The 26,025-nt window shown below is 45.2% G+C and overlaps 1 long non-coding RNA gene across 3 annotated transcripts; it reads right to left on the bottom strand.

Moving 5' to 3' along the window:
* Positions 1 to 2,437: 2,437 nt before the first annotated feature.
* LOC122689531 lies at positions 2,438 to 25,968 on the bottom strand. Of its 3 annotated transcripts, XR_006339843.1 has the most exons (4): positions 25,756 to 25,968; positions 25,091 to 25,287; positions 14,435 to 14,580; positions 2,438 to 4,136 (listed from the first exon to the last, which is right to left on the bottom strand). It is a non-coding gene; the product is annotated as an uncharacterized LOC122689531 (long non-coding RNA). The 3 variants fall into 3 exon arrangements; XR_006339841.1 differs by having other exon boundaries at positions 25,091 to 25,968; XR_006339842.1 differs by having other exon boundaries at positions 2,438 to 4,133; positions 25,091 to 25,968.
* Positions 25,969 to 26,025: the final 57 nt, after the last annotated feature.

Raw genomic sequence — 26,025 nt, 5'->3', positions numbered from 1 at the left:
GCCATGCCCTTTCCTCTAGGTCTAGGCCAACCCCTTTCTTTTGAAGATGAGGAACCTGAAAGTCAGGGAGGGAAAGTGATTATACCTTGTAGGAGAGCTCATCAGAAGGAGGGCAGGACTTGAAGCCCAGTCTTGTGATCCCCGGCTGGCCAGGTGCTCTCCACTCCCCCCACCCAGGGCTGCCACCCACCTTTGCCTTTAGGCTTCTGCCCAACCTGCTGCTTCTATCCACTTCCCCTTTCCAGGACAATTCCTCCTTGATTGGGAAGCCCAGGTTGACACAATCTCTGGGATCTTTGCAATTTGGGACTTATTAACATCACTATTATTTTTATTTGATTTGATTGTTCACTTCTGTATTTTCTCCCAGGCCAGGAGTATTTGTGGCAAAACATTATCTGTGAAGTAAAGAACATGTAACTGAATATAGAAAAGCTGTTTGCCCTGGGGCTTTATGTTTGAAACCAAAGGCAGCACGACCATTGAGTGTATTATCTGGATGATATCTAATACCACCGCTTTAGAGTGTGAGAATGAACCCTTTTCTTAACAGAAAAAAAATCAGAAAAGAATATTGACCTTCCTAATGCTTCCCAGCACAAAGAAATCCATCTACTGTAGATTCCAAGACAGACCAGACCAATATGTTGACATGCTGGGCTCAGATTTCATTCCTGAAAATCTGGAACCTTATGCTGTATAAATAACATGATCTTTTCCTTCGTTCGAATCACGGGGGAAAACAATTGCTGGCAGATCTTAGAGTTCGCCCTTCATGCTAACTGTCCCCACAAGTCCTAACTTGCTACCCGCAAGTCATGACTCGCATATTTTCATTTGAAGAGTTTTGAAACATTCTGGAAACCATAGGGGGAAAGAGAACCAAATCCTCCTGAGACAGAGTAAGGGGCAAATTTAAAAAAAAAAAAAAAACATAAAAGGAAATGTCTTGCATATATAAGGGTATATTGAAACAGTTTATGGGACTTCATGGTACATTTTCCGGCATTGCCTTGTCAGATACAGAAGCACTGTTAGATCTGTCCTCATTTTCCAGAATGGTGTGCAGAGAGGGAATATGCCCAAAGCCATAGAAGGAACTGGCTACCTTTGACTTCTAGTCACATTCTCAGTTCTCTGTGCCAATCAGAAGAGCTAAATACCATATTTTAGTCTTTGTGGAAGAAATTTCTGCCTAAACGAGTATCATTTCCTGGTTAAAGATTTTTATATTACCAAAGTGATTATTAGAAGTTGTTATCATTCTAAACCTGTTTACACGTCTTAGTGTTAACATTTGTTCCTGTTTAAATTACAGCCATGGGAATTCCCTGGTGGTCCAGTGCTTCCAATGCAGGTGGCACAAGTTGGATCCCTGGCTGAGGAACTAAGGTCCCACATGCCATTGGGCATGGCCAAAAGTAAAATAAAATAATAACAAAATAAATTAAAAGTTACAGTCAAACCCTCTGAAAAATTTCTAGGTTACTCAAATAGCAGAAGAGTTGAGGGGCACTGGCCATGTTTTATTCTTCTCTATAGTCCCAGAGTGCTTAAATAGGGCTTAGTATTGTGCCTTGCACTTTTGGTCATTCATAAGAAATCAGTTGAATGAATGGAAATTAGCTTATTGGCCCATTCCTAGGCTGTTACCTGTGGTACATTTTCAGAGACTATGGAATATACTGTAGAGATAGAATTTGGTTGGAAGCTGAGTGACCCTGAGTGAGTGATTCCAATAAATATCTTGGGAGTGGAAACAAGGTCTTTGACACTCTACTGATTTATTCCATGCACACTTACTCCCCTCTAGTCCATTCTCACCAGTATGAATTTTTTTTTTCCACCAGTATGTCTTCCAGTATGTTCCCCTGGTCATCAAGTCCAAACACCTAAGGTGCTCTGTGGCCTACTATGATGACAAGTCCATCACCCAGGTGATGGGTCACCCAACTCCTGCCCACCTCTGCCCTGTGCTGAAGCCACAGCTAACTGCTTTTAGTCTTTTCTCCCCTACCCCCACCATCCAAGGCCAGACTTTCAACGTCTCAATGCTTCTCCCTTGAACACCCAACTCTCCACTGTTCTTGGCTAGTGAACTTCTACTCATCCTTTATTTCTCGTGTCATCTCCAGGAATCTTCCCTTATGTCAGCATTCAGAGTGCAGCATTCCCTTTCCTGTACTCTCATAGCACCCTGTACATACATAGCACTGCCCACTGACTTGAAATACACTGTTTAGATGTCTGTTTCCCCTGCGAAGTATGATTTTTTGAGGGCAGGGACCAGATCTTGCTCATTTCTGAGTCCTTGGTGCCTAGCACATGAACCTGGTCAGAGTAGCTTGGACCATTTAATGATGTCTAAACTTGCCTGAGGAGTTTTAATGGGTGGACCACAGCAAGAGTGCAGTAAGGGTGTTCTCTCTTGGTGGAGGAGGAGTCAGAGGGAAAAGAGGAGCATTTCTGGGGCCTCCCCATCTCCTTATAAGGACAATATTTTTATTTTCTTGAAGTGTTAAGGTAATAGTCAAATGTCACTGTGCCCCTTGGCCCACGGGAACTGAGTTCTCAGACCAGGGATTGAACCTGGGCCACAGCAATGAAAGCCTGGAATCCTAACCATTAGGCCACAGGGGAACTCCCTAAGGCCTAGTTTTCTGTAAGCTGTGAGGGCAATAACTAGCTTTTAAAATCTTATCAGACATTTCAAGATCTGGGATGGGAGACCTCATCTGTCCTAAAAAACCTCTCAGATGGACCAGTTGTCTTATTGAATGATGGGGGAAGCTGGATCTTTCCATGAGTCATGGTCAGTTACTACCTTAAAAGTGGTAAGATCATGCTTTCAGGAAATAGGGTTTTATGACTTTTGACCAAGTAGTAACAGTAAGAAAGTGTTCCCCAAAGAGGTTAGGTTCCCCTTTTTGAATGAATATAAGGAAGTAAAGTGAAACAATCAGGTTACCATAAGCAAAGGATTCCAAGTAGATGCTTTCAAGACATTTAGTCTCTTTAGTAGGGCCGGGTACCATTAGCACACATTTGATATGACTTTGACTTTCAACCGTATTTTCATAGATGTTCCAAACCAGCACTATCCAGTAGAACTTTTTGAAATGATGGAAATATTCTATATTTGTCCAAAATGGCAGTCACGGGCACAAGTGGCTGCTAGGCACTTGAAACATGGCTGGTGCAACTAAACTGAATTTTAAATTTGTTTTAATTCCAATTAATTTTATTTCTAAATAACTATGCTTAACTAGTGGGTAGCATATTGGACAGTACAATTCCAAAGTAAATCTCAGTCCAGTGAAGGCCCCAATCACCTTGCCACTTGTAGATCAAGATCAGTTTGCTTCTGGCAAACTTACTTTTAACAAAGCAATTTTATTTATTTATTTATTTATTTATTTTGGCTGTGCCACACAGCTGGTGGGATCTTAGTTCCCACAGGGGTTTAACCCGGGCCCAGGCAGTGAAAGCACTGAGTCCTAACCACTGGACACCAGGGAATTTCCGTAACAAAGCAATTTTTAGAACAATTAATATAAACGCTTTCCTGAAAATTTAGACAATAAGGAAAAGGGAAAAACTTCTTATCCCTAATCTCAGCATTGTTACAACCACTGATACATTTTGGTACATATTTTTCCCACTTTGCCCAGCTTGCTCATTAGCACCTTGGCCCTTTTGGCAGTCAGAAGGTGGGCTCTTCAGTGGAACCTAGGGACCCTTGGGGGCAGCCATGACTGGTAGCCTCACACAAGTACTTCCGGAGGGGTGAGCAGAGGGGCCACGGCTGTTGCCTGTGGCAGCAGCAACCATAATGATGTCCTAGTTTTGACTCTCCAGGTGGAAAGGTCTTCCGTGTGTTCCAGGCTCATATTCTGTCCTATCCAGGTAAACACTGGAATATTGGAGCTTCAAGGTCCCCAGCAATGAGCTAGTCCAACCTGCTTAGAGTGTAGATAAAAGACACAGGACAGAGACTGAAAGAGATTGGACCCCTGACTCTTGATTCCAGTCCAGCACTCCTTCCTCTCAATCATCAGTCTTTACAGCAGCTTCCCAAGTCCAGTGACGGGCCTCCTCCTCCTCCTCCTCCTCCTGGTACTGCCATAACACAGCTGCTGAGGAGAAGCAGGAGAAAAACTGAATGTGAGGCACTTGTCTTCTCCCAGATCTCCTCTATTTTCATTTGCTCGGCAAAGTAGGAGCAAGTGCCCGTAACTACACCTGGCCTCTGTCCTTTGGGTAGCCCCAATCAGATAGCAAGGCCACCGTCACATCTCCTCCAGGCCTGCCGCCATTGCCATCATGAAATAAAGCCTTGGTCGCCTGTTCCCACCATCCCCTTCTCTCCAGGCCTTCTCAGAATGGCCTGCTTGAAACCTGAGCCCAGTTCTTTCCCACATAGGAAAGAAAGGTTCCCACGATGGAGGCCATCTTTTCCAAGACTTCCCTGGCACACCAGAGGGAGGGCCACATTCCTCCAGAAGGCCAGTCCTGGCCTCGGGGAGGGTGATTTGCCCACACAACTCCTGCCTCTTAGGGGGGAGTCCCTGAACCTAAGGCACACATTCACCGCTCTCTCTCTCTATGCCCTCAGAGTTTCTCCACGAGCCCTGGCCATCATGCGGCCTCTAGTAACTTGGAAGTCGGGACCCCATCGCTACCTTCCAAATCCCCTAGCCCCATTTGCTCCCAGTAAATTTAAACAACTGCATGAGTGGGTCTAAACTCCCCTTTGTGCTATAATTAGGCTGGAACAAGGCTCACCCCAGGACAGAAATACTGTATGGGGCAGGTTATAGACTGCTGCTGGTCCCCACAGTAGGGAAGGAGCGACCTTCTGAATAGGAGGATTAACACATTAGCACATAGATTCCTGCTTCCGGGGAGGGTTGAATTCTAGGATAAGAGCTCCAGTTTGTAGAGAGGGGGAGGGGAAGGGGAAGCCGGCACACTACAGACTGTGTGTTTCCTTCTCGGGGTACCTGGGGAGTCGGCTCAGGAATAGGCTGACAGGCACCAGTCAGAGGAGCAGAGCCTCCCCAGTTCCTCCCCAGTTCGGGGTTTTGCCTGGAAAATGCAGAAACCCAGGGGAGAAAAGTCTCTCCTGCCAGCGCCCCTCTCTCCTTCCCTGTCAAGTAGTGTTGGGGCAGCTGGCAGGCTGCAGAGAAGCTCAGAAAACAGAAGCGCTGAAGCTAGCCACACAGGAGTACCCGGAGGAGCAGCTGTGTGGTCTCGGGCAGGTGTGGCAGCCATCCGGGCTTGGGTTTCTTCATCCACACAAAAGGGGATATTAACATTCATCTCACAAGCTTGTTAGGAAGATTACATGAGATAACATAAGAAAGCACCTAGAAATGAATAAGTAACACCTAGCAGGCCCTCAACAAATGATAAGGGCTCCCTCTGCAACATCCTCTCTGCCACCCACGTGGGCAAGAATTTCCTCAGCAGATTCCCCACTGAGTCTTCTGTTTGACTCAGTTTTCAGCTATGCCCCAAGACAGTCCTCCCATGCCTGTCCCCTCTCCTTGCCCATGAGCGCACAGGGCAGAGGTGGTCGTGTCCACCCTCCTAGCTCTCCTTCAAAGGGCTCAGCCCTGGAACATGGTCAGCCCAAGCTGGTGATAAGCTCTGCCTTGCTTCTTTCACAAGAACTCATGGAAAGGAAGCTCTTGATGTTTTCAAGGGCCATAAGGGAGGTGATGGTGGCTGGGAGGGCCCACAGGGTCTCTACAGCCACTTATGACAATGCATTGAAGTGGGCTCCAAGCCAGCAACAGACAAAGCCAACAATCAAGGAGCCTTAAAAAAAGTAAAATAAAATTTTTTAAATTGAAAATATAAAAAAACACAAATAATCAAGGGGCCTAGGTAACAGGTGCATTTAAATGAGAGAGAAGTTGGGACATTACCAACTTTCCAACATTACCAACAAGCTTTCCACTTGTCCCTCTTAAGAAAGATGGAAAAAAAGAGAAAAAAACTTAAAAAAAAAAAAAGCCTTTAAAAACTTTTGAAAACCAAAGAGAACCTGATAATGAAGTTTTTCTCAAATCTAACAAAAACAGCAAAGAAACTCGGCAAAGAAATGCCTGGGTTGTTGAGTTACTAAAATAATGAAAAGTTCTTCCTTTACCTCTAGTGTAAGATTTGAAGGGAGCAAAAGATGTTTCCGTCCCCAGACCTGCTAGACTGCCACGACTCTGTGGCTTAGATGCAAGGTATGGTGTGGAACAGCATAAAGGATGCTAACAAAGCACCACTTGCCTGCAGATTTGCCTTCCCCAGAACAGCACGGGGTCAGTACATTTTCATGGCTTCTGCTTGCCCTATTTAGCTCAAGATTGAGACGGTTGGATGGCACCACCGACTTGATGGACATGAGTTTGAGCAAGCTCCGGGAATTGGCGATGGACAGGGAAGCCTGGCGTGCTGCAGTCCATGGGGTCGCAGAGTCGGACACGACTGAAAGGAACTGACTGGCAGATGAGGCCAGAGAATAACCCACTGAATGTCTGTAAGTCTCAGTTTCCTCATCTGTAACTGCGGGTGGGTGACCCTAATCTACCTTCACCCCAGTGGAGCTCTGACATCCGAGTTTTCATCTGAGATCTTAACATTCAGTGAGTACACATGTTCCTGTGGTAGGCTGAGGCTTTGCTCATTTGATTAAGTCCAGGAAATGAAATGCTTTGTAAACTATAAATTAATACCCACACCCCCTTTCCCCCCATAAAGTATCATGATTGAAAGTAGTACTCAAGAGTCTTGAATGCTTTCTTTAAACTGAATATTCATGTAAGGGCTGAATACACTTAAAACTTAGATGGAACTCAACATACAGGCTCTAAATCTGCCTCTCCGAGTGCACATCTCCAGGTTGAGTCTATCAGGCCTGAATGGCTGAATTCTGCCTGTGAAAAACCACTCTTTCAGAGAATGATGATTTGTGTAGGATCAAAGGTCAAGAATGCTAATTTCACATCTTTTACTCTTAGAGTAACTTTAAGGCATTGGCAAACTGGTGAAAAATGGTTTGGAGTTTGTAAACATCTTGTATTTACTTGCCAAGCTTGCTTGGTGGTAGCTCTTCATTGGGACAGAAGAATGGACTTGCCTTGGAGAGCAACTGAACAGGTGGGATGCTAGAGCCAGAGGGCCTGTCTGGCACCCAGAAAGCCCAATAACAGAAGGAAGGTCCAACACCTGGAGGGCCAACTCCCTGAGGGTCAAAGCAGGAGCATCTCAACTCACTCCAGGAAGTATTAATACTTGGTCTGGAGCCATGCCCCCTACAGGAGACAGACTTGGGGAACCCTATTTACATTTCTAAGGGAAGAAATCCTCATCGTACCAGCTGGCACTGGCATTGGCCCTGGACTCAACAGCCACCGAAGTCAGCATGCCAGGATCTCATCTTTAGTCACTTTGAATCATGGGCAGTTAGGGCTTTGGTTTTGCAAATTTGGGCAGAGAAGCAGGATATGTGGTTAGGAGGACTAAATCAGAAACTTAAACACTTACCCACATGGAGAACTCATTACCTTAGCAGGCAACCCATTTAGATTTTAACAGCTCTAGTGGGTTAGAAATCTCTTCCTTATATAGCATTGAAATCTGCATCCTCGTAACTTCCACCCTTTGTTCCCAGTTTCTCATTCAGAAACCACATGGACTAAATCTGTTCTCTTCCCCCAAGAGGCCTTAAGAACATTGTTCCTTGACTCTCAGATTTGGCTGGGCATTGGCTATAGTGATAGGCAGTTGTTTAGATAGATGCCTTTCCATCCTTATGATTCTATGTGGGAAGGAAATAAGGAAATTGATCCTAAAAGGAGACATGACAGTTCCTAAGTTACAAAATTTCTTGTGGTTTCACTAGGAATCCTTCCTGACTCCAGGTATGCACTCCTCCACACCTACCCTTCCCCACCCACAATAAAAAGGCTCCCCTGAATTTCCATTATCAACCAGAATGTCCTGCTCTGGCTAGTATGATCAATGACTCCTTAGCCAACAGAAGCAAATATCACACAAATCCCTTTACTGTGGTGGAAGCAGTAGCAGCCAGAAAATATCTGAAGTTTACAGTATTAAACATACCTTAAAAAGTCAGGCTTTTCAATATAGACATCCCAGTCTCCCTACCCCCACCCCCACCCCTCCTTCCCCTTCCCCACCCCCTTTCACTTTATTACTTTTTAAATATTTTTAATTTTCTTTTTAATTAGAGGATAATTACAATATTTTGATTGTTTCCATCATACATCAACATGAATCAGCCTTAGGTATACAGACTTTTAACAGGCAATTTGGAGACTTCCAAATGGAAGTGGTCCACCAGTTTTAAGACTTGGTGCTTCCACTTCAAAGAGGTGCAGTTTCGATCCTTGATTGGGGAACCAAGATCCTGCATGCCACATGGTGTGGCCAAATGTCAAAAATAAATAAATAAAATTTAATTTTAAAAAATAGGCAGTTTGCTGTCAAAGACTCAATTCCACAGAAGGTAATCTGGGCTCATGTTGGAGAAGTAAGCAAATCCAATCTACTGAAGGAGATGACTGAGCCATCACGCTGAGCCACCCTCCCCCCCATCTGCTCACAGGCTGGCTTTCTGAACCAAACTACCCTTGGCACGCTTGCACTTCGTGGTTCCTTTTGCCTTGTCTGAGCCAGCCAGGGTCACCAGTGAATGCCACTTAACACTACTTTAGCTGGGGCTTCTAACTAGCGTGTTGATCAAGTCCCCAAAGTCAGACAGTCAGTAACTTCTATTGAGCCTCTGCCCTAGAGGCGACTACAGTTCTAGTCGCCGTCAGAAGGAAACGAAAGAAGTAAAAGCCAGGGCCCTTGTCTCGGATGGATTTACAGGCCCATTAGCGACTCTCTTGAGAAGAGACTTAAGGACACTTAAAAAACAACATACAAATGGGTATAATAGGGAGGAGAGTGAGCCAAGCAGAGATTCTAAGTTCCTTGAGGGAAGGGCTCTGCCTTTGTGTCCCCCCAGGAAGGGCCTCTCCACTTCCTCATTAACCTTTTGTTTGGAGCAATTAAATAAACCTCAAGGCTGGTCGGCCTCCACTTTCTCTCTGGTCTCAGGCTCAATGATCAAGTTGACAACGCTGGGGACTTCATTGACTTCAGATGGGAGTATTGCAATATCTTGGTGAGATGGCTGAATAGGCCTTTGGTGTCTTGTATATCCATGTGGATCTAGGCATTCCATCGATGAGAGGAATGACAAAGCTTTTCTCTGGAGTATCTTCCCCTACTGGCTCCTGCTTTATAATACTAATAGCAGCTGCTAATTATTGAATACCTACCCTATGCCACTTTACATATGATATTTCATTTAATACAACAGAAAGGATTATTATTAAGTTTAATGAAAGCAGTACTATCAGTATTTCACTTGTTCAGAAATATTAATCTGCAAAAACAAGAAAGCCTGGGTCCAACCTGGAGTTCTTATGCAGAGTGGTGAAAAATAAATCTGAAGAGGACACAGGAAAAAAAAAACCACAGGAATAAAACATGCTGAGTATACAGATGAGATTCTCCTATAAAATAAGTCATCCCAGCCACATTTCCCTGTAGCAAAGTGCTGGTTAAAACTCTAGGCAGTGTTACATTTATTAAAGTAATATTTAGATCAACAGAAATTGACATAGATCTTTCATGTTTTTTTGAAATGGATTTAAAAAAAATTCAATATGGCACACTGATGTAAAAAATGAAGGGAACTAATATTTGTCATCTGTATATTATGTTCAAGATACTTTCAAGCTTCACAACCCTTCTTTGAGGAATGCCTCATTTTTATTCCCATTTTTCAGATGAGGAAACTGAAGCCCAAAAGATTAAATATCTTTCCTGAGATCATGTATGAACAAAATGGCAGAGTAAGGATTCAAACACAAGTTTACCTAATTCCAAAAATATCAATAGGATTCTTACCTCTACATCATGTTGCTTCCTAGCAATGAATGAGTTAACCCCGATAATGAGACAACAGAGGAAAAAACTCAGGTGCATCCATCCAGCCCCAGGCTAAGTGCTAAGCGGCTCTCTGCCTCCCTTCGGGTCCAAGGAAGTGCCCCTAGCCCTGAACTGCAGCCAGAGGGATGGCCCATCTCTGAGTCTCACCCCACTGAAAGGCAAGTGATTGACTGTCCATGCTTGGGTTGGGGCTGAAAAGGAAGCCAGGAAAGCCACCAGGCTCCCTGTGGCCTCCGTGTGGGCCAGGCCCACCCTTCCTCCAGGCCTCTGCCCCCTGCAGCCCCTGCCACTAGCCACAGACCAGGGCACGGGGACCCCCTCCTCCCTGTTGGGTCTGGGAAGCACTTCCTTCGTGTCAGGCCAGTTCACCTCTGTGCCAAGTGCCCAGCTGTGCTGGTGGCCTCTCTCTGGACACCTGTTGTCACCTGTCAGGGTGGTCCAGTCCCAGACATGCCTGGCAGCAGGCCCTGGTGGACAGGCAGCCTTCCTGGGACGGAATGGATGGATACGAGCCCAGGAGGCGGTGCTGGAGGATGGTGTAGCCATAACAGAGGGGCACCATCTATATTGCTTCTCTTTATGCCTAATGGATCATAATTATAATACTTGGAATGTATGTGGGGCCTGCTTTCCAGAAGCGCAAAGCCCAATAGAGTACTTTAGTTTCCCAACCAGTCTCTCACACACACAGGCAGGCACGCAAGCACACTTTAAAGAGCAGGCCAAAAAGTGTTATAAATAAAATTCTAGAACATGAGTGGGAGGAATAAACAGGAAAATTTCACTGTAAGAGATGAAAATGCACCAACTCCTTGTAGGATGGCTTTGCTCCAACAACCCACAATTGTGCTGTTAACCAGAAAGCGGGAGAGATCTCTCTTGTCGCTTTGCTCAGGCTTTTTCTCCTTCTCCTTGTCAATACACATTAGCGATGGTGTAAATATGGTTGTTTCTCAGGGTTAAGCTAACAGTAAGAAAAAGAAGGCAGTCTTCCTTGGTACAGTGACAGAACACAACCTGATGGGTCACACTGACATTACAGAGCATCCTTCCCACCCAGCCAGTCTGGGCTCCTGACTGCCAACACCATGGGCTCAGCTCACTTGCTTCTCTCCACCTGTATCCACTCTTCCCGCAAGCTGAAATGTCCCTCACAGCCCTCCCTCTGCTCATCCCCAAAGCCTCCACATCCTCTAGCGCTTTGTTCAAGATATTCTGATGATCTGACAAGCCTTCCACCATTTTCCCATCCTGTTAGGGGTCTCGCTGGTGTGGATAACTAAATCCAGCCCCGGAAGGTCCAGCCATTTGACCCCTCCTCTGACCATGAGGACCACAGGCTATCTGGATCTAATACATGGCCTGCTTTGTGAGTTAATAGCTCAGTCCTCACCAAAAGTGGATGCTCCCAGAGGCCAGGCCAGGGCTGTGGCTTATTCCCTCTTCATAATACATGCTTAACTTTTTTCAATACTTGAAAAACAGAGAAGTTGTCCAGGACATGGTCCCTATTTTGATCTCTTTCATCAAAGCATAACTTACTAAATGGCTGCGTATATGATTCATAACTCTCCTGACAATTCCTCTATCAGTTCATTCTTCTCTTACTCACACAATCCCTCCTCTGCCCCAACCCTGGCCTTTGGTTCAGTGGTTGTGACGGGCCAGTAATTCATATATTTCAGGCCAGGGTAGTATTTTCAAAATAACACAAGAGCCAGCTCCATGGAGCTAGAACTTCTTTCAGTTCTTATATTGTACAAGCCCAGGAAATACACGTACGGAGGTTGCTAGGAAGTAAGAGAGATTTTTTTTTTCCTTTGGGCCTCCACGAATTAGAAATAAAAGAGCCCATGGGGAAAGACGGGTTCTGGAAGGCTCAGAAGAACTTTTAGAAAATCTGCTAAATAATATTTCTGTCTGCTGTTTGTAGACGTGACTCGCTTTGAAACCATCTGTCATGCAGTCCTTTGGAGAGAGTTGAGACGTATTTAAATCTGTGAAAATGAGTATATTTTGGTATATACCAAAGCAGTGTCTTAATGGGTGCCTGCTGCACATTGTCCAGTGCATTCTTCCAAGTGTGATTTTTATCCAATTGTCAAGTAACATTTAGAAGAGAGTTGAAAGGGAGAGGGCGAGGAACGGCCAGGTCCAGGGCAGTCTGTAGCTGTGCTTCTTGCGAAATGGGGGAATGGGCGGAGAGGCTGCCGGGCAGGTGGGAGAGCCGTGTTTCCTCAGGGGTCTGGGGTGGAGCTAGGGAAGGGGAGGGCTGTGGCCAGCTGCTCCTCTTTCCTAGGAAGGGGCTAGCTTTGTGCAGCCAGAATGGGGCATGCTGACAGCCCAGCACTTCAACCTTTGTAACATTTCTGTTTTCACTGCTGCCCTTGGTCCCTCTGGGTAATATCCCAACTTAGCAGCGCCCAAGATGTCTAAATTTCTGGCAGCAGCAGCAACTGTTGCAATAAAAAAAATATTAATAATTGAAAATCATCAAAAAGGGCTTCTTCATGTTGAGTGGAGAAGGCAGATGGAAATAAAAACTCCTTTCTCCCAACACCAGGAAGACTAATTCTTGGTGTTTCACATATGCCGTGGCCTTGTTTGCCCAGTTAAATTGTAAATTTCTTGAGGGCTAGAATCTTGTTTAGAGCAAAAATCAAGCATCAGAACCAGAAGGAATTCCAGAGCTCACATATCAGAGATGAGAAAATTGAAGTAAAAAAACTGGGCAGTGGATTTCCCTGGTGATCCAGTGGCTAAGACTCTGCATTCCCAATGCAGGGGCACAGGTGTGATCCCTGATAAGGGGGCTAGACCCCACATGCCACAACTAAAGATCCTATATGCCACAGTGAAGACCAAAGAGCCCATGTACTACAACTAAGACCCTGAACAGCCAAACGAATAAATAAATTTTTTTTTTAAATGGGGCAAAACTGACATAAAAAAAGAAAGTGGGAAGTAGCAAAGTTAGGACTCATCAGAGATGTCCAGATTCACAGTCCAATGGCTTCTTACTATGGCATTCTCCAAGATCTGCCAAATACAGACTCCTCAACTACTGTGCCACAGAGGGCAGCAGGCTAGAAACTTCTCTTATAATAGCTGGATACAATCCATGATAAAGAAAGTATGTCAATACCCCAAAGAATTGGAAATCGGTACTCAAATACATGTGTGTGCATGTTCATAGCAGAGGATGAATGGATTAACAAATTGCAGTATATATGCACAATAAATACCCTTATAAAAATCTCTTTATGCATCTCCCTGCTTATTTGTTTAGAATAAATTCCTGGGCATGCAAAAAATGGAAAGCCAAATGTTCATCAACTGATAAACAGATAAATAAAATGTGCATATTCATATGATGGAATATTATTCAGCCATTAAATGGAATGAAGTACTGACACATGCTACAGTATGCATAAACCTCAAAAAAATTATGCTAAACGAAATGAGCCAGATAAAAGAACCAATATTATATGATCCCACTTATATGAACCATGGGGGTCACAAAGAGTCAGATGTGATTTAGGGACTGAACAACAACTTATATGAAATGCCAAGAATAGGAAAATTAATAGAGAGAGGGAATAGATGAGAGGTTATTAGGGCCTAGTAGGAGGGAGAGATGAGGAGTTATTACTTAATGGATAAAGAGTTTCTTTGTGGGGTGATGAAAAGGATTGGACCTAACTAGAGGTGATCCTTGTACAACATTCTGAATGCACCAAATGTCACTCAGCTCTTCACTTTAAAATGATTAATTTGGGGCTCCCCTGGTGGTCCAGTGGTTAAGAATCTGACTTGCAATCAAGGTCCACTGATTTGATCCCTGGTCTGGGAAGATCCCACATGCAACTAAGCCCATGTGCTACAACGTCTGAGCCCGAGCTCTAAAGACTGCAAGCGTCAACTACTGACCCCCTCACTGCAGCTACTGAAGCCCACGCACCTAGAGCCTGTGGTCTGCAGTAAGAGAAACCACCACAATGAGAAGTCCACGCACCACAACGAAGAGTAGCCCCCGCTTGCCGCAACTAGAGAAAGTCCACACGCAGCAACAAAGACCCACCACAGTTTAATAAATGGTTAATTTTATGTTATGTGAATTCCAAGTCAGTTGAAACAAAAAAGGAAGGGGGAAAAAAAAGCATGTCAGCATCTTAGCTCATAAGTCTAGGCCATGTCTGACTGCTGGCTGCCCCCAGCACCGCACAGGGTCTCACTGCTATGTAAATAGTGTTGTAAGGATAGCCTAGCAGTCAGGGGCAGGGCTTTACTATCAGAATCAGGCATAGTTCTCAGCTCTGCCACAGGCCATCTGGGTGCCCTCGGGCAAGTGATTTAATCTCCCTGAGCGTTAGTTTACTTATCTGTAAAATGAAGATTCAGAACCTACCTCACGGAGTTGCCACAAAGTCTAAATAACACATAGCAGGTGCTCAACAGGTGGTAAATTATATTTTTATGGAGGCTGTAGAGATGAGAAGAGTTCAATAAAGAGTAGCCGTTAGCTAAGGTAGGACAGTAACCTCTTCCACCAGCCTGAAAGAAAACAAAGGAGCCAAATGAGTATTAGACCTTAAAAGTGCAACATCTAACAGTATTCAGCTCAGAGGATGTGACCATCCTAAAATATGTTTAATATTTTTGAGACTGTAAAAGTCACACATATTTACTGTAAAATACGGAGAAGTTTCCAAATTTTATGTATACAAACACACACACCTCAACCCATCCACTGAAAAAAATTATAGTTGTGGCTTGTATTCCCCTCTTGTATAACGTACATAAAGTACATACATCTGCAATGTCTATATAGCCTGATGAATTTTTACATGTGTATACATGCATGTAATCAGCACATGGATCAAGATATAGAACATTCTGGCACTCCCAGAAGGTTTTCTTGAAATCCTTTTTTCATAAATACTGCCTGTGATGCCTGCTCACCCGCTTCAGTTGTGTCCGACTCTTTGGGACCCTATGGACTGCAGCCCACCAGGCTCCTGTGGCATGAGATTCTCCAGGCAAGAATCCTCTTGGAGGGGGTTGCCATACCCTCCTCCAGGGGATCTTCCTGACCCAGGGATCGAACCCACGTTTCCTGCATCTCCTGCATTGCAGGTGGATTTTTTACTGCTGAGCCACTGGGACGGGGAAGTCCCAAATATTGCCTACCACCAGCAAATTTTAAAAACCATATCATTTGTACATATGTATTAAAAGTAGACAATGGATCTGTACTTCAAAGGAAGTAAAGTTAGGAGTCAGAGACATGAGAGCATTTATTTTTAAGTAAATTCTTTATTTACTTATCTTTGACTGTGCTGGGTTTACATTACTGCGTGCGGGCTTTTCTCTAGTTGAGGCAAGCCGGGGCTACTCTCTAGTTGTGGTGCTCAGGCTTCTCATTATGGTGGCCTCTCTTATTGCGGAGCACCAGCTCTGGACACACGGCCTTCAGTAGTTGCGGTTCCCGGGCTATAGGGCACAGGCTCGGTAGTTGTGGTGTGTGGGCTTAGTTGGTCTGCGGCATGTGGGATCTTCTAGGACCAGGGAGTGAACCCATGTCCCCTGCATTGGCAGGCAAATTCTTAACCACTGGATCACCAGGGAAGTCCCACATGAGAGCATTTAAATTGGAGATTTGACATGAAAATAAATTTATCTTGCTACATTGTGTAGCTGCCTCCTTACCTTGACCCTGAAGAGTCAAGGGCAGAAAGGAAAGGTTCTCTTGGAGGCAGAGGAAGTGGAAGAGCAGGGAAGAGCCTCTTTATCATTTCTACCAGTTCCTGTGCATCCTCCCCCGACCCCCACTCACCAAGCCGCATGCATGCTGTGTACTTGGAGAATTAAGAAAACGGTCTGGCCGTTTGAATTCTGGAAAGTCAGTCTGGGTAAGGGACGATGTCAGCAGAGAGGGACATGGGAAAGGCCAACCCCCCTGTGCTGCCTGTGCAGCCTGGATTCAGCGAGGGGCTCGGAATGTCTGTCCAGGTTTAATGGTTTCCTTGCTCATTTGAATGTGTTATTGTTAGAGCAGCAGCAACAGCAGCCGTTCTGTAGACTTTACCCATCACTGGTTAGAAAATGACAAATGTCAAACTATGTCTGACCCTGACTCTCTTCAGCTCTTTTTATCTGTGGTATCTCTTTGGAATAAAAATGCCTGCTCCCTGCTGGGTCTTCTTAAAAATGCACATTGTCTCTTCACATAAAAGCAGGGATGATGATGCTAGGGAAAAAGAAGAGGAGGAGACAAAAAAAAAAAGAAAAGAAAAGGCATTCATTCAAACTTCTCAGGTTTGAAGTGCAAGTCCAAAAACCTGTTGGGCTAAACTGACACTTCATTAAGAACTTCCTTCTGTCCCTTTAAAACATTCTGCAGCTTTCTAATGGGGCCTTGGTTTTGTCGCTCAGTGTCCTGATCCTCACAGAGAAGGAACTGGTTTTAGAATGTTCAGGGCCAGTGTTGGGGAGAGTGCCCTTCAGCACTAGATGCCTTGTCTATTTTTCCAAACAAGGTGGACAATGAATTTAAAGTGCACTAGGCAGGATCACATGTCCCTGGGTGTCCTTCGCCACGCTGAGCCACAGTGTTCCCTATACCTAGGAACCTGTGTTCTCAGGTGAATCCTGAGTAGAAGCACGCAGCTTGGACAAACATCATTACTATGACCACTGTTCTAGTCAGAACCTATGTTTTTGCCTCTGACAGTCTTTTGCTGGCTTGAAATTTCAAACCAAAAAGGGAAGGTCAAGTTTGAGGTGGATTTACTAAACAAATGCCAAGGTCCCTTCCAGATCTCACATTCTAGAAGTCTCTGCTCAGACTAGAAGCCTCTGCTGGTTTCCTGCCTCCATGCGACCTTTTTGTGCAATTTTCTCATCAGCTAGGAGAGATGTGGAAGTTACAGAAACAATTTTGAAAAACAAATGTTCCAGAATGCTTTCACAATCTAAATACCAAACACTGAGCTATTAGTATTTTTATTTAATCAAAGTGATATGAAGAAATAATTTTCTTTCCATGTATTAAGCATTTATGTCCAGTGGGTAAATTAGAGAAGGAACTCTCCCAATTATATTGAAATACACATTTTATATCTAAAGCTGTAGGTCAAATCATGGTCAACAAGCTAGACTAATGAGTATCTATGGCAACAATTTTGCCATCACATGGAAATGTACCCACTGAAAAATGTACCCACATTTCCCCCAATAATTAGAAACCCTCTTTATAAATTAGACTATAAATAAGAGCTTAGGTGTACAGAACGCCAAGACCAGAGACCAAAGATCTCTTTCCCATACAACCCCTGGTTTTGTTCTTCTACAAGCATGAGACATTAGTTGGAATTTATACAGAAGCTACAAACTTTATGAAACTTTTGCCCCAGTAATAAAGTATGAGAAGATATCAATACCAGTGAATATGTGATTATTGCCTAAAAATGTCCATGTTACTCTCTGGGCCTCAGTTGTCTCATCAGGAAAATGGCGATAATAAGAAACATCTTCCCTATAATGAGAGAGTACTGTATGAAAGTAACTCAGATCCCTCTCTGCTCTACAACTTGTATAATTTATAATTCAATGCTAATTATGGACCAGTACAGTGGTAATTCATGTATCCCAATACAAAATTATTAGTCCAATTTACTGTCATGCTAAACAACATTCAATGCTGATAGGGCTGGATCAGAGCAAACTGTGAAGTAGATGGAATTTATAATAACCACTGGGCTTCCCAGGTGACTCAATGGTAAAGAATCCACCTGCCAATGCAGGAAACACAGGTTCAATGCTTGTGTTAGGAAGATCCCCTGGAGAAGGAAATGGCAACCTACTCCAATATTCCTGCCTGGGAAATCCCATGGACAGAGGAGCCTATTGGGCGGTAGTCCATAGGGTCGCAAAGAGTCAGACATGACTGAGTGACTGAGCAAACACATTATAACCATAATAACAACAATATTAGCTCATGTTGACTGAGCCCCAACTTTTAGGCTCCATGAGAGATGTTGTTTTATTCATAAATATAATCCCAAAGACTAAAAGAGTGTTGATCTTCTAAAAATGGGTTGAATGAAGGAATGAGTGAATGGACAAATAAACAAATGCTTTATACCAGGCTGTATGCTAACTGCTTTCTGATTACTTCAATATATTTGTATTTTATCCTCCATGCCTGGAGCTGAGGGCACTAAAAGGAATTTGACATGCTCCAGGCCAAGAGGAATGCTTTTCATACGTTTTGGTGTGTGTATGTGTTTGTACTCAAATGTTTTACTGGCTTTATTCATAATCACCGAAACCTGGAAACAATCTAAATGTCAACTAGGGAATAAGTTAACAAACTGTGGTACATCCACACAAAGGAAGAGTACTCAGCTCTGCTGCTGCTGCTGCTAAGTCACTTCAATCGTGTCCGACTCTGTGTGACCCCATAGACGGCAGCCCACCAGGCTCCGCCGTCCCTGGGATTCTCCAGGCAAGAACGCTGGAGTGGGTTGCCATTTCCTTCTCCAATGCATGAAAGTGAAAAGTGAAAGTGAAGTCGCTCAGTTGTGTCCGACTCTTCGCGACCCCATGAACTACAGCCTACCAGGCTCCTCCATCCATGGGATTTTCCAGGCAAGAGTACTGGAGTGGGGTGCCATTGCCTTCTCTGGTACTCAGCTCTACAAAGGAACAAAAGATGGTTATGGGCAACTGCATGGAGGCATCCCAAACGCACAGTTTCCTGTTGTAATCTTCACAGAGTAGGCATGATACATGAGAAAAGGGAGACTTGAAGAGGGTAAGTTACTGATCTAGGGACACACAGACAGGCACTAGCAGAGCCAGGATTTAGCTCTCAGGCTGCCTGAACCTTTAGCCTTGCCTTCTTCACTGGGGAACCCTACCTTTCTTCTGTCTTATATTTATTTTCTGCTCTTCATATAGAATACCCAGATGAGAATTGTTGGGACTTCATCACTTGGTTGAAAAGACTTTCAGGGCCTAACCTGCCTTTTTTCAGTCCAATCTATGCCTCCTCACTTCCTCATTTCAGTCTTTTGAAAGCACTACTTGCACCTTTTGACTCAACTTACATTATCTTTTCCCAGGGTATTGTGCCACCATTATCTGGCACTGTATTTCATGACAGTCATCCAGATGAGCCTGTACTTGGTCAAAATGTTGTCATCACAGGCCTCAAAATCCCCACTCCTCTTTCCCACTCTTCTTTCCCATCCTTCATGGTCCAAAGGGAGACCTATCTTCTCTACTCACTTGCACATCAGCCTTGCACTGTCTTGGAAGTTTTCCTGGGCATATTTCGGGCTTGGGGCATAGTGAGAAGTGACTGTGTCATTGAACTTGGACTCAGAGGGTCTTGATTTAAGACTCAGAACCGGTTTCCTCACCCATGCATTATGGAAAATAATTCAGGCTTCACAGATAATACATGTGGAAGCAATACCTAAACTCTGCTGCACTAAACAAATGTGTTATTAGCAGGCGACTGCCTTCCCATGGAATTCTTTTTTCACCAAAGAGTGTGACACTTGGAAATCATACTATAGGAAGGTTGACTTTGTGATAGTCCCTGGATGGATGGATGGAGGGAGAGGCTGAAGATCACTTAGGCGTTGGCTCTGCAGTCCAGACAAGATGTAATGGAACCTGGACAAGGGTTGATGGAGGTTAAGTGGAAAGGAAGACTCAGTTTGGGTTTTTAATGGAGAGAGTGTGTAACAGTAGGATAACAGTAGGCAACACTGGCACAAACAGGGAAGTATGGCGAGGTACCTGGAGCTGTTGATTAAATCTGTAAACACAAATGAGCTCTCAGAGAGAAGAGAAACTAAGGCAAACTTCAGGTACTAGAGAAAGAATACTGAAGGGAGGTAAGGAATAAGGAGACAGGAACAGAGCACACCCATCAACTTCTTCAAAGTCGCTGATCCTTCTATTACTGGTACTTCTGTAAATCTGCAGAGGGACCAAGAGGAAGAGTGGCATCCATGGAACAAACAGCAAATTAGGATGAGTGTCCTAAGGGCTGTGCATTGTCTTGTGTTTTTTTTGCTAGTGTCTTTCTCCACATGGATATGGATCCTACCTCCCCAAGCAGGGTGCCAGCTTCACAAAGGTCTCTGGTCTTTGGAGTTTCTAGGGCCTTTGCTGGAGAAGGCAATGGCACCCCACTCCAGTACTCTTGCCTGGAAAATCCCATGGACGGAGGAGCCTGGAAGGCTGCAGTCCATGGGGTCGCGAAGGGTCGGACATGACTGAGCGACTTCACTTTCACTTTTTACTTTTATGCATTGGAGAAGGAAATGGCAACCCACTCCAGTGTTCTTGCCTGGAGAATCTCAGGGATGGGGTCACACAGAGTCGGACACGACTGAAGTGACTTAGCAGGTCCTTTGCAGAACCAACTTTTGCACACAGGAAGTAGTCAGAACACAGCACCTGGTTGGTTGCTTTCTTTTTTTCTTCAAGTTTTCATTCTTTTTTAAAAAATTAATTTATTTATTTATAACTGTGCCAGGTCTTTGCTGCTGAAGGGGCTCTTCTCTAGTTGCAGCAAACGGACTCAGCTGCTCCACAGCACGTGGGGGTCTTCTCAGATCAGGGATTGAACATGTGTCTCCTGCACTGCAGGCAGATTCTTTACCACTGAGCCACCTGGGAAGTCCACTCGTTTGCTTGAAAAGGGGCAAGGGAGGAAAGTTTCCTGGTGAGATCTAGGCTGAAGACAGGCTTAATTTGTCCAGTAAACTTTTAAGAGTTCTGAAGTAATCACTAACATTTAAGCAACAGGAGATTTCTGGGAATTCCCTAGTGGGAATCCCTAGTGGTCCAGTGGTTAGGATCTGACACTTACAGCCATGGCCCAGGTTCAATCCCTGGTTAGGGAACTGAGATACTGCAAGCTGCACTGTGCACCCCAAAACAAAAAATCAGATTTCAGATCCAATTCTAGGTCTTTTTTCCCCCTGAAAAACTGCCCATCAGGCAAGAGGCATTCAAATGAAAAGCCTAAAAGACCTTTTGGAGGCTGCTGGGGATAGGGTCAAAGAATCCTGAAAGAAATCAGGACCTCTGCTAAGGCGCAAGTGTGGTAGTCATTTTGTATAGACAGGGCTCTGGATGCTCAGAAGCAGGAGCCATCAGCTCTTTTGTGTGGGGGGATGCAAATCCATGAAGGTTTTCCAAGAAGAGGTGCTATCTCAGCTGAGTTCTGTTTTTATTTTTATTTTTTAATATTTATTTGGTTGCACTGGGTCTTAGTTGCTGCATGTGGGATCTTTAGTTGTGGCATGCGAACTCTTAAGTTTTCGCATGTGGGATCTAGTTCCCTGACCAGGAACTGAACCTGGACTCCCTGCATTGGGACTGAGGAGTCTTAGCCACTGGACCATCAGGGAAGTCCCCTCAGCTGAATTTTTTTCTCAGCTGAATTTTGATGGACAAGTATAAACGACTTGTCCAAGGAATGGAGGGGAATGAAAAAGTATTCCCAGCAAGGGCAGGGTGAGGATGCAGGCATGATGGAGAGTGGTGATGCATTCTTGTGGGGCCAAGCACTAGATACAGGGTAGGGAAGGGCCAGTGAGAAAGCTGGTAATGGAGACTCTGGCCCAACAGCAAAAATCCAGAGCTGTCGAGTGACTTGGCAATTGATCTGGAAAGTAATATGGTACGATGCGGGGAGAGGTGCAAGGTTAAGCAGGGGAGGGACATTGTTCAAGTGATGTGAAAGCCTCACTGTGATGGCTGTGGGATGGCTGGGTATGGTAGGGGAGAGACTGGAGGGCTGCAAGACAATCAAGTATTAAGGAAGGAAGTGATGCCCTACTCCTCATCCTCATATTTGGCAACCAAAACAGCTCCTCAGTGGGCCATCTCTTGGCCATCTCATCCCAAAGCTGAGAGAGTGACCGGGGCTCGAGTAGTTTCTGGGCTTGGAAGCCAGCAGCAGTGAGTATATACTTTGTTCTTTCTGCCCGCCAGCGAGCGACCTCAGTGCCACCTCAGGAGAAATGCCTCACCTGGAAAAACCAACTCTACCACAATACAAGCCAAATACATTTTGGCTTGTTTATCTCTCCTCCCTCTCAGGCTGGGTAGCATCTGACATGTAGTAGGTGCTCAATGAACATTTATTAATCTGAAATAGGGACATTCATATGGGATTCGGGCTTCCCAGGTGGCGCTCGTGGTAAAGAACCCACCTGCCAACACAGGAGACATAAGAGATACGGATTCAATCCCTGGGTCGGGAAGGTTCCCTGGAGTAGGGAATGGCAACCTACTCCAGTACTCTTGCCTGGACAATCCCACGGACAGAGGAACCTGGTGGGCTACTGTCCAGAGGGGAGCAAAGAGTCAGACATGACTGAAGCAACTTAGCACGCATGCACGCATATGACTAAAAAAGCTGGCTTAAAACTCAGCATTAAAAAAAACTAAGATCATGGCATCTGGTCCCATCACTTCACGGCAAATAGATGGGGAAATAGTGGAAACAGTGGCAGACTTTATTTTCTGGGGCTCTGAAATCACTGTGGATGGTAACTGCTGCCATGAAATTAAAAGATGCTTGCTCCTTGGAAGAAAAGCTATGAACAACCTAGACAGCATGTTAAAAAGCAGAGACATTACTTTGCCGACAAAGGTCTGTCTACCCAAAGCTGTGGTTTTTCCAGTAATCATGTATGGATGTGAGAGTTGGACTACAAAGAAAGCTGAGCACCGAAGAATTGATGCTTTTGAACTGTAGTGTTGGAGAAGACTCTTGAGTCCCTTGGACAGCGAGGAGATTAAACCAGTCAATCCTAAAGAAAAGCAGTCCTGAATATTCATTGGAAGGACTGATGCTGAAGCTCCAGTACTTTGGCCACCTGATGTGAAGAACTGACTCATTGGAAAAGATCCCGATGCTGGGAAAAATTGAAGGCAGGAGGAGAAGGGGACGACAGAGGATGAGATGGTTGGATGGCATCACTGACTTGATGGACATGCATTTGAGCCAGGAGTTGATGATGATCCAGGAGTTGATGATGGACAGGGAAGCCTGGCATGCCTGTTCATGGCATGGTCATGGGTTCGCAAAAAGTCAGACACAACTGAGCGACTGAACTGAACACATATGGGATTCAGTCAAAGGCCTTACATTTTTTTTCAGTCTTGGTTCAGCTACTTAAGAGCTCTGTGGCTGTAGATAAGCCACATAACTTCAGTGAGACTCAGTTTGCTGATCTATTTTCAAAATCACTAAAATTTTCTATGAGTATGAGCATGTGCCTAGAAGCACTCTGCAAACTCTAAAGTACTGTTTAACCCAAAGTGGTGTATCCATAAAAAATCCACAAAAAGGAAATGCTGACACATGCCACTACATGGATGGATCTTAGAAAACAAACATGATGCTAGACACAAAAGGCCACATATGACATGATTTCTTTTATGTAAAATGTCCAGAATGGGCAAATCTATAGAGACAGAAAGAAAATGAGTGGTTGCTAGGGGTTAGCGGGGGAGAAGGGAATGGACTTTAATTGCTTAATGTGTTTTCTTTTGAGATGCTGAAAATATTCTGGAACTAGTTAGTGGTGATGGCTACACACCATGGTGAATGAATTAAATGCCACCAAATTGTACACTTTTTTTTTTGGCCACACTAGGTGACTTGCAGGATCATATTTGCCTGACCTGGGATGGAACCCAGCTCCATGAGTAAAAGCGAAAGTCCTAATCACTGGACCACCAGGCAATTCCTGGTTAGTGTATTTTATCTCAATTTAAAAAAACAAACCCCAAAGGCAATATGAAAGTTGATCATCCTGAGAAGTTGTTGATTCCTGCACTCTACCTGCAGCCCCCAGTCCATTTTTTGGTATTCAGAGAACTTACAGAGTAGGTGCATCTCCACTAAGGAGTGCAGAAAAACTGGAATGGGAGTGAGGGGGATGGGGAGGAGAGCTACAGGCCATCAGAAAAGGGAAGCTAGATGGTATTTGTTTCGCAGATTGCCAGTTGTTCACCCTGTTTGTATTTAAATGAAAGGAGGCTTTGAAGTGGGAGCTGCCTCTGAGCAGGGTTTGGGGTTCCTGCCTCGCGTGGTAAAGTTCAGACTTGTCCAGATTCGTTTCTAGCCAGAGGTTACCGTTTCTGGTGGAAAAGGCTCAGGTTTTGGTTAATAATACATAAACAGGAAGAGCTAAAGTAAATTGGGGGACAAGGAATGAGTTCACCCTGTACTTGATGTGGAAGGAAGTTTTCTATGATCTGGGCTGCAGAGTTTGGGAGTATCTTTTTCTCATTTAAGGTGGTTGGGTTTCATTTTATTATTAACGTTGGTCCCACCTCAGATCGTATTCTCTTTGGGAAAGAACATCTTTAAGCAAATGCATCACCGAGTGAAAGTTAAAATTGCTGGGCTAAGTTCTAGCAATGCCTTGAGGACCTGATGATTATCAGTTTAAGGAAAACCTGGACCATTTGAAAGTCCCTCGAAAATGGCACGAAATTCATTTGTACTGGAGTTTGTTTCTGCCAACCCACAGAAACTGGAAGCCCCATTTACAGATGGGTCACAATCCCGTCTGTTTATGCTGATGATCTCCAAGAGTTAATAAAATGTAGAAGAGTCTATAGTGAGCTTTCAAACCAACAGCTAGCTACTTTCTACAGCGCCTCACAGCCAGCCACATTAACCAGGTTTACAAACAACAGTGGAGGGGGAAGTCTCAACAAACCCTATGAGGGTGATAATTGTAATGATGGTTCATATCTTCACCCTATGTAATTTTATGGGAATTGAGAGTCTAGCCAAATAATAAGTTCCAGCCCCTTTTATCTGCCTAGTTCCCAGCACACTCCCGAGGTGTCTGAGGCACTTCTCACCCTAACCTCTTACAGCAGATTGTAACAATAACAAGGGTAATGACAAGTTCCCAATCTGCACAGTTCCCTTCATTAAGGAGCCCTGGGAGCTTCAAAAACATTCATTAATGGAATCTGACGAAGCTTAGAAGGTGGGAAGACTCACCCATTTCCAGTTTTCAGGTGGCTACGTGGAGACGGGGTCCTAGAGAGGTCTGAGTTTCTGTCAACAGGCTTAAGGGCAGAGGGGAACTCGGTGGTCCTTGGCTACCTTTATTCCATGTGACCTGGGAGTCATCTCTGGATCTGGGGGCACCCCCAGCCGCATGCCAAGTGACTTTCCTTCTCTGGGCCTCAGTTTCCCTTCGTGCAGAAGGAGATTTGGGGCCAGAAGGTGAGTTTGGGCCAGAAGGTTTCCAAGGTCAACCCTGAATCTGCCAGCTCGCCCCCCTGCCCCGCCCGCGCGGCAGTTGGGGGTGGGGGGTCCAGAACCTCCCGGTTTAGGGTTTGATTAGACTTGTAGCAGAACCAGCTTGGGGGTGGGGGTGGGGGGTGTGTGTGTGGGCTGAGAATGCCTGCCAGGTTTCCAAACAGGTGAGCACCGTTTGGTGGAAAGCAGGTCTGAGGAGGCCAGGTGAGGCTCTCTAGGGCCGGCTCGTAGTCACAAGTCCCTAGGCTGTCTGCAGCAAACAATGAGATTAATGCCAGCGCTTTCCATTCCTAGCCCAGGAGCTGGGCGGTGAGGAGCGTCCTCCTGGCTGCGGGGCGGCAGCGGCGGGGTGGGGTAGAGTGGGGTGGGGGGGATGGGTTGGGGGGGGTAGGTATGGAGACCTGAGGGCTCGGTCCGGCTTTGGCCCGCGGGGAGCGGGTCAGGTGGCGGCGTGCAGAAGGCCGAGGACTCGGACATGGGTTCCAAGTCCCAGCCGCTCGGCCCGGTCCCCAGGGACTTGGGCCTTTCGACCCGGAGAAGTTAGCCGGTCCTCTCCGGGTGGGGGGCGGCGGGCAGGCTCCCCGCCTCCCGGGAGGAGGGAAAGAGGGAGGAGTCCGGCGGGGCGTGTCGCGCGAGGGAGCGCCGCGCGCCCGGCGCGGCCCCCTAGGAAG

Source organism: Cervus elaphus, chromosome X (genome assembly GCF_910594005.1).
Source record: "Cervus elaphus chromosome X, mCerEla1.1, whole genome shotgun sequence".
Classification (NCBI taxonomy): domain Eukaryota; kingdom Metazoa; phylum Chordata; class Mammalia; order Artiodactyla; family Cervidae; genus Cervus; species Cervus elaphus.
Note: the sequence above shows the minus strand (reverse complement) of the source record. Positions and strands in the feature narration are given on the sequence as shown.